Genomic DNA, 8359 nt, shown 5'->3' on the forward strand with positions numbered 1-8359 from the left:
CATCAAGAAATATAGCGCCGTCGCAGTCACCCCAAGTAGTAGACGCTTCGGCAGTCACTCCAAGTGGTAGACGCTACGTTAGACGCTATCAAGAAGCGACGCCAAGCTCACACCTGTCATTCCGACAAGAGCGGCAGTCTCCATCAAGAAATATAGCGCCGTCGCAGTCACCCCAAGTAGTAGACGCTTCGGCAGTCACTCCAAGTGGTAGACGCTACGTTAGACGCAATCAAGAAGCGGACGCCGGCTCACACTGTCATTCCGACAAGAGCGGTAGTCTCCATCAAGAAATATAGCGCCGTCGCAGTCACCCCAAGTAGTAGACGCTTCGACAGTCACTCCAAGTGGTAGACGCTACGTTAGACGCTATCAAGAAGCAGACGCCAGCTCACACTGTCATTCCGACAAGAGCGGCAGTCTCTATGAAGAAACAGACGCCGGCTCACACTGTCATACCGACAAGAGCGGCAGTCTCAGCCAGCGCAGTTTTTACTCGCAAAAGCAATAAAAATGCCTTAAGAGGCGTTAAACACAGTTGAGATACGCACTCTAAACTGCCTCGGCCAAGCCGAGGCGAAAACAAAAAAGAGACGCTCAATTAATAACGTAAGAGGACAACTCAGACAGAAACGAGAAAAGACCTCGGCCAAGCCAGAGGCAAAGTGAAAACGCTAAACACAGTTGAGACGCTCAACTATTAGCGCAAGGAAAGAAATAGGGTAAAGACCTCAGCCATGCCGAAGGCAAAAAGAAACGAACTCTTATTAAAAATGATAGCGGGTTACAAGTGAAGAGAATACAGACGACGGCCGTCCCCATAGGGATAAACCAAAACACAACCTACCAGAGTTGTACAAAATACAAGGAAAGAAAAGCAAAAAGTTACAAATATGTCATTTGGAGCGCCAAAAGATGGCAGGAAGGAAGGGTTTAAAAATTGGCTCCCGAACAGCTGAAGCTATCCGAGACGCCGGGAGAGCCTGGTGATAACCTCCCGTCCCCCTATGCCTGTTGCTGCTTGTCATCAGCAGCAGTAGCCGCGTCTTCTCCGATGGGCAACCTAGCAGTTTTCCTAGCAGCCTCAGCTTTAGCCGCCTCAGCCTTGGCCTCGGCATCATCGGCTGCCTTCATTCTCTCGGCTTCCTCCTTGGCCGCCTTAGCTTTCTCAGCCAGAGCTGCTTTCTCCGCGGCCGCCTCCTTCTCTATCTTCGCCCTCACCGCCTCCTTGGACTTCTCCGCCACGGCCTTCTCCTTAGCTTCAAGCTTGTCATCAAGCAGCTCGTCGTATTTGCCCCACGGAAAGGAACCATCAAGAAGGAAAAGCTCCCCAATCACTTCCCTAGCAGCTTCTTCGGCCAAATCCCGGAATTCAGCGCACATGTCAGGGAGCATGACGGTTTGGAGCATCTCAATGTCCTTCTCCTTTTGCCTGATGATGGCCTCTTTGCTCCGAATCACCTCCGCCTGGGCCTTAAACAGGTCCCTGGATTCGTTCCTCTGCTGGAGATAGAGGTCGGCGTGCCTCTGAACAAGGTTACACTTCTCAAAGCGGCTTCGCGGCAATTCGCCGCCGCAGCCGAAAGCCTTGCTCTCTCTCAAAGAAGGACCTCCTTTTCAGCGTCCTCCCTGAGTTTTCTCTCATCCAAAAGCGCCTTCTCAGCATCTCCCCTAAGCCTCTGCTCATTGAGGAGATCTAGCTTCGCCGACACGGCCACCTGCTTAGTGGCATTACGCTCAAAAACAGCTTGAGCGACGGTTTTCTCCTGCTCTATGATACGAGCACCGGTAAGCTCGTTCCACCTCGTCAGCTCCTTGATCAGCTTCGTGCCTTCCTCTATAAGCTGGGAGACGGAAACCTTCTGGGATGAAGAGACAGTGGTGACATTTTGATCACCAGCCTGCAGCTGGGAGAGGGAAGCCTTCTGGGATGAGGAGTTAACGGTGACGTCTCGATCACCAGCCTGCACGGAGATCCCCTCCACTTGCTACCCAACAAGAGCGACGGCCGACAGCGGCTGATCTACAAAATTTAATGAAAGCATCAGTGTCAACACGCATTGACATATTAGAGAGCCTGTCATCAGGAGCACCTAATGACCCGGCTAAATTTGGGCCACAGGATAGATAGGTACCATGCTTGGCTTTCTTGGCCGGAGGAGGCATTTCCTTGCCAGCGGTAGAGGCTGTCTCTTTCCTCTTACGGACAAGGGGAGATTCTTCCGCGTCAGAGTCCCCACCATCAGTAATATCAACGATCTCCACTGTCTCCTTAGGGGGGAGGATGGGAGGTGGAACCGGTGTCGACGCTGTCGCCGCCGAAGACTTTATTTTCCGCGTCCGGCGCGCCATGCTGCTAACAACCTTCGCCTGGGCCTCCTCCATGTTCAACCCCTTCAGCTGTTGTTCCATGAGATCATTCGGCGATGTCCTGCGGTCATAGGCTAGAGCCTTGGGGTGCAAGTTAGCAACAGTTTTATCTTTGTGCAGCCCCATTCTCCGGAGGATATCCTCAGACTGGTCCGGTCCAAAGTGGTCTGCGAAAGAAACAAAGCAAGAGTTAAGTAGAAGTAAATCGAAGTTCGAGACACAATGAGAACGGTGATGGGCCTCACACCGACCCCACTCACCCTGTGCTAGGGCCGGTATGAGGCCGACATGACAAAGCGGCTCATCCTGAAGAATGATCTGCGTTGGGGGGATCCATCTTTTCGGCAACCCACTCTTGTCCACCTCAAAAAGCCTCATCGCCAGCTTCTCGTCCTCCTTAAGAAGGACCTTGCTGGCATCCATTTTAAGCTTCTTTCGGGTGACCCATCTATCATGCTCCGCCTTAGTCTCACACCACAAATTAACGTGGTGTTGGAAGGAGCAGGGCAGCGGATAGTCGTCCGGCACTTTAACGTACACCCACCGGTTTTGCCAGTCCTTGCAAGAAGTAAGTTTGTCGACGGAGACGTAACCTTGCTCCATTTGCACACTGTACCATCCGACGCGACCTGAGATTGATGGCCGGAGATGATGAAGCCGACGGAATAAATTCACCGTTGGAGCCTCTCCCTTGAAGAGACAAAGCCAGACAAAGCCGACTATGGTCCTCACAGCCAGCGGGTGCAGTTGGGCAACGGCAACGTTCATGGCTCTAATGATGGCCATAACGTACCCATTCAGCGGAAACCGGAGCCCATACTCCAAATGCCGCATGTATACGCCGATGTAGCCCGGTGGAGGGCAACAGACGGCCTGACCCTCCCCAGGGATAACAATTTTGTATCCCCTACCAAAGAAAAAATGGCCCTCGAAAAGTGTCTCGCCGGAACAACTGGCGAGCTTATGGGTCCAAGAACGATCAAGACGGACCTTACAGGCGTCGCCGTGATCCATAACATACTGCCTCCCCTCATTAGGACGAGACCTTTCCGCGTCATCACCAAAATCATCACCGAAATCACCGACATCATCATCATCCTCCCATTCCTCCAGAATTTGAGGATCAACTTCAGGAGAAGGAGACCTAGGGCCCCCGACGCAGTTTCCGGGTCCAAAGATCGTGAAGACATGTTCACAACAATTACTAACAAGATAAAAGAAAATTTGTTTGTTTACCTTGAAGAAAAACACTCGCCGGATCAAAGACTCCGAAGATTAGAAGAAAAGGAAGCCCTTGAAAGTTTAGAAAGATGAAGATTTTGGGAGAAAATTTGAGAAAATGAAATTGGTGGCCAAAATCACGGAATAACTATCCTATTTATAGGGAAAAGCCCATGAAGAAGGACCAATCAGGGCACAGCCCATGAAGCGTCAGCCAATCAGCGAACAGACACGTGTCGAACATGCAACCACGGAATGTCAATCATTGCAACAGTTGAACGTCAATCAATGCAACAAGTGACCAAGCGTCTTCAACACGCCCATTCACATCTCTTTGCCTATTCATCTTCCTCAACAAATTCCTAGGTACCTGCTCTCCGTCGGCCACATGATCAACCAAGCTAGGTAGCACCGGCCGGGGGCAATCAAAAACAACCGGCACTCTCAACCCTGGTCTCGGCCTGCATCACTCTCTTTTCCACATCGGATGCCCCTTTACACATCCATGTGGAGGGGGGATATGGTACGGCCTAATAAGAACCGGGCCGAGGCCGAGGTAGAAGAAGCAGATGCATCAGAAGAGGCCGACACAGAAAAATTTTGCAAAATACTTACGCAGAATATACGCTCAACATACATCGGAGCCCATACCACGGCATAGTCTACGCTGGGGGCAAATTGATGGGGCATATTCTGCACCACTGACCAAGTCAACATATTGAGCAAGGTCAAAGATATCCACAGCAAGTCAACGACTTAGACAGACTAGCCGATGCAACCCATCGGCCTGTCACCTAGGTCTCGGCATGGCAACCAGCCAGCCGGGACACATATCCGCGTACTCATATCCAAGACCCCTCGGTCGGCCTGCCATAGGTCCATCGGCCGAGGGTAGAACGGTCTTTCCACCTGCTAGCCACTTGGCCACTTGGCCACTACGTGACAAAAGGTGAAAGTCTATAAATACTCCTCAACCTTCATTGAGGAAAGGATCCACAAATTAACCTAAGAATCACTATTCATCTGGTATTATCTTCCTTATCTCTCTACAATATACTTAGCCAAGCAACACATACTTAATCCTTTAAGTTTACTGACTTGAGCGTCGGAGTGAGTACGCTCGGCCAAAGTCGAGCCCTCAGTTTGTTCCTCGTTTCAGGAGACCGCAAGGAGGATTCAAGCAAGGACATCATTCTACAAGGCCACGGGTGGTAACAAATATCTGCTCTGGAATTACACCCGGAACAACTACTAAGCCAATCAAACACCCAAAACCCCCAAATTTACCTAACTAGGGTTTTAAACAAACTCAACGAATCGTTATAAAAATTATACAAGAATCTTACCTTTGACGCGAGAAATTCAACGGTGTAAAGAACAAGACAATCCGACCTGCTTAACCTTTGGGATTTTATAGTAACACGACGAACGAAGACAACGTAACTTCTCTTCTCTTTGAAAGGTTTTAGAAAGGGTGAGAAATGATAAAGAAAGTGACGGAAGGATTAACATACTAATCACGTGTTACTAACAAAACCCGACTAAAACAACCCGTAAAAGTAACTTACTCGATCGAGTAAGTAACTTCGAGGGCCACCCATACTCGATTGAGTACCCATCAGACAAGCTACTGTTTCGTATAAAAACATAATTACTCCACAGAGTAAGCCGCATGATGCGTGTCATTTATATGATGTTTTACACCCTATTTTACACGCATTTCAGAGCTCAATTATGCTACTATTTTCCTTATTTCCGTCTACTTTTGTATTTTTGTACATTATTGCAGAAATGTGAAGAATCCAGCGGAAATCAAGCTAAATCCGTCCCCGAGTACCTTGCATTCCATATTGACGTGAAGTATTTACTCAAGGAACGAGCTTGGTGCGCATTTCGAGGCCCGAGAGACAAATCCACGAGAATTTAGAAATCAATTATCAGCTACATCAGTCGATCAACTGGCCAGTATGGTCGATCGACCAGAGCACGAGTTCCAGTAGCTCCTGTTCATTGCAGTCCAGTCGATCGAACGGTCACAGTGGTCGATCGACCGAGCTACGAGCTGATACGGAGATTAAAGATATAGAACGAGAAATCCAAAGCCCAAGCTATATTAGGTTTAGGAATAAAGTTACGTTATATTCCTATATAACGTAACCTGATAGGAAGCTTTAATCATCTAGTTTTTATCAAGTCTTTTATCAGAAATAATTATTGTTCTATATTGAGTTTAGCATTAGGGCATAAGTGTTCGAAGATAATTTACCTTCGTTCCTGCTTTTGGAATTCTTCCTTTCTCTGCAATTTCATTCGGTATTTCTCCTGTTCAATTAATCAATTTCGTTACTGTGTTCATCCATAGTATAGAATTGCTAGATTAGTTTCCCGAAGCCGAAATTATAGTTTTATGTTATTTGTTTGTTTAATTATTTTAAGCTTGAATTCAGTAGTTTTATCCCTTAATCTTATTGTTGTTTTCATCATAGTCATGAGTAGCTAAATACCCTGTGCTAGGATGTAGGGAATCTGTAGAAGTAGGCGGCGTAGAATAGTAGACTTAAATCGCGTGCCAGTCGATCGACCGTCCTACCTGGTCGATCGACTGGCCTCGTGAGATTACCTTCGTTTTAATTAATTTAATTTCCATATTTGACGAATCGAATGCATGCGACTAGCTGAATGCCTAGGAATTTACCGACCCAATAAAGATCGAAAGATAGGGAAGGGAGATAGCATACCTAATTAAGACGACTAGATTAATGAGATCGAAAGATGAGTTAATTTAACCTTTTTAGTCACTTTTCAGGACGAAAGTTAGTATTAGTGATATTAGGGACCTGTAGTGAGATCGAAAGATGCTACCTGTTAAGAATGGACCGAGAGGACTTCTTATTTTCCCGTCTCACGTGTTTGTTTTAGACCTACCTAGTACACTGCCGCCGAAACTATAGTGAACCGACCATCTTAGCACCCTTTTAATGCTTGATTTCATCCGTTTATTTAGTTTACTTTCTTTTACTACCTTTAGTTATAGACCAACTCAAACAAACCCCACACATTTGTTACGTAGACTAAAATTGAGACATCTATTAATTGCATCCGCCTCCCTGTGGTTCGACCCTGCTACCGCTATCTATAGTTGTAGTTAGGAAATATAAATTTTATTTTTGGTGCACACAACGACGGGCATCAAATTTTGGCGCCGTTGCCGGGGATCTAACCCGGGTCACCCGCATGACAGGCGGGAATACTTACCACTATACTACAACGATACATATGCATTCCAACTCAAACAAACCCCCACACATTTGTTACGTAGACTAAAATTGAGACAACTATTAATTGCATCCGCCTCCCTGTGGTTCGACCCTACTACCGCTATCTATAGTTGTAGTTAGGAAATATAAATTTTATTTTTGGTGCACACAACGACGGGTATCAAATTTTGGCGCCGTTGCGGGGAGGCAATTTTTTAAAATTTTTAGTTGTTTTATTTTTAGTCTTTCTCTTAGTTTAAGGTACATCTGTTCCTTAAACTATTCTCATATTCTTTCTGTAGTTTCTTCTTATGCGCAGGTCATAGGGTAGTGAATTACTACCGTTCAATCCTGAGATTGAGAAATCCTTGTGTGAGTTGAGACGATCATCTAGAGTATTGTCGACAGAGGAAGAGTTGAGTATTCTGTCTAGTTACTACGAGAACGCACTGTTTGAGGAGGATCCACCTTCATCTCCCGTTTCCACTTCTTCAGCTGAGACCGTCACATCTCCAGACATGGCTGAAGAAGCAAGTATAGCCAGTCACTCTAAGCCAACAGTTGCGAATCTCTATAAGGGATTCGCATTACCAGGGACGGACAGAAAATTCGGGCCGAAGCCGTCCTATATCAACTTGGTTGAGAGAAACCAATTCGGGGGAGCTGCGACTGAAGATGCAGCCAAACATATGGATACTGTTTTAGCAGGATTTTCCTGAAAGGATCCGGCTTGATTATAGAGTAGTCAGGGTATCTAGTTCTATAAGTTTGGAATGTTGTGAATGAATAACAAGGAAAGACTGAGTAAGAATAATAATGCTTATATTACTTTGATAAACTAAATACAAATTTGTGTAAGTAATTGGATATTCGGGAAATAATGTAAGATAAATTATTAAGTTACTCAACGAATGATGAATGAATTACAAATATTAGATTACAATATTTATAGTCAAGCAAATATGAACGTTGTATTGATCTCCAACGTCTTCCTCTTTTGTTGAGTCATTTAGGATTAATAGGGCACATTCCCTATTAATTCGGTTGACTCGTTCTCCTTTGATTATTCTTCAACTCATTCTCCTCTTTGCACGTCCAGGTTCATGGGTGATATAGCTTCATAGTTAGACTTGGTCTTCCTTGAGAATAGGACATGAACATTAATCTTTATATAACCGTTTTGCTGCTCTTAATCCAGCCTGCCTAGGTGTGCTGTCAGGTTATTCCGTGCTTACCATCAGGCCTTTCTTCTGGGATTAAGTAGCCTATTCATCCTGTAATACTCTTCATCTGCCAGGCAGTGGTTAGATTTGTCCGGTCTCTGTTTGCCTCAATCAGCCTTGTAAGGTCAGGCCAGGTTGCAGTCAGGCCAGGCTAATCTGGGCCTAACAGATACATTCATTGATTATTGCTGCTCCATACCCCCACCAGCAGGTGTGACTCCGGACCAAGTGAAGGAGACTATGTTTATATTCCCGCATCGTGATGCTGCAAGGGAGTGGTATAGAGATTTG

The 8359-nt window shown here is 46.2% G+C and overlaps 1 non-coding gene across 1 annotated transcript; it reads right to left on the reverse strand.

The window, feature by feature from the left end:
- Window positions 1-6788: 6788 nt before the first annotated feature.
- On the reverse strand, window positions 6789-6860 carry TRNAD-GUC (transfer RNA aspartic acid (anticodon GUC)). Its single transcript has one exon. It is a non-coding gene; the product is annotated as a tRNA-Asp (tRNA).
- Window positions 6861-8359: the final 1499 nt, after the last annotated feature.

The sequence above is a fragment of the Silene latifolia genome, chromosome 8 (genome assembly GCF_048544455.1).
Source record: "Silene latifolia isolate original U9 population chromosome 8, ASM4854445v1, whole genome shotgun sequence".
Classification (NCBI taxonomy): domain Eukaryota; kingdom Viridiplantae; phylum Streptophyta; class Magnoliopsida; order Caryophyllales; family Caryophyllaceae; genus Silene; species Silene latifolia.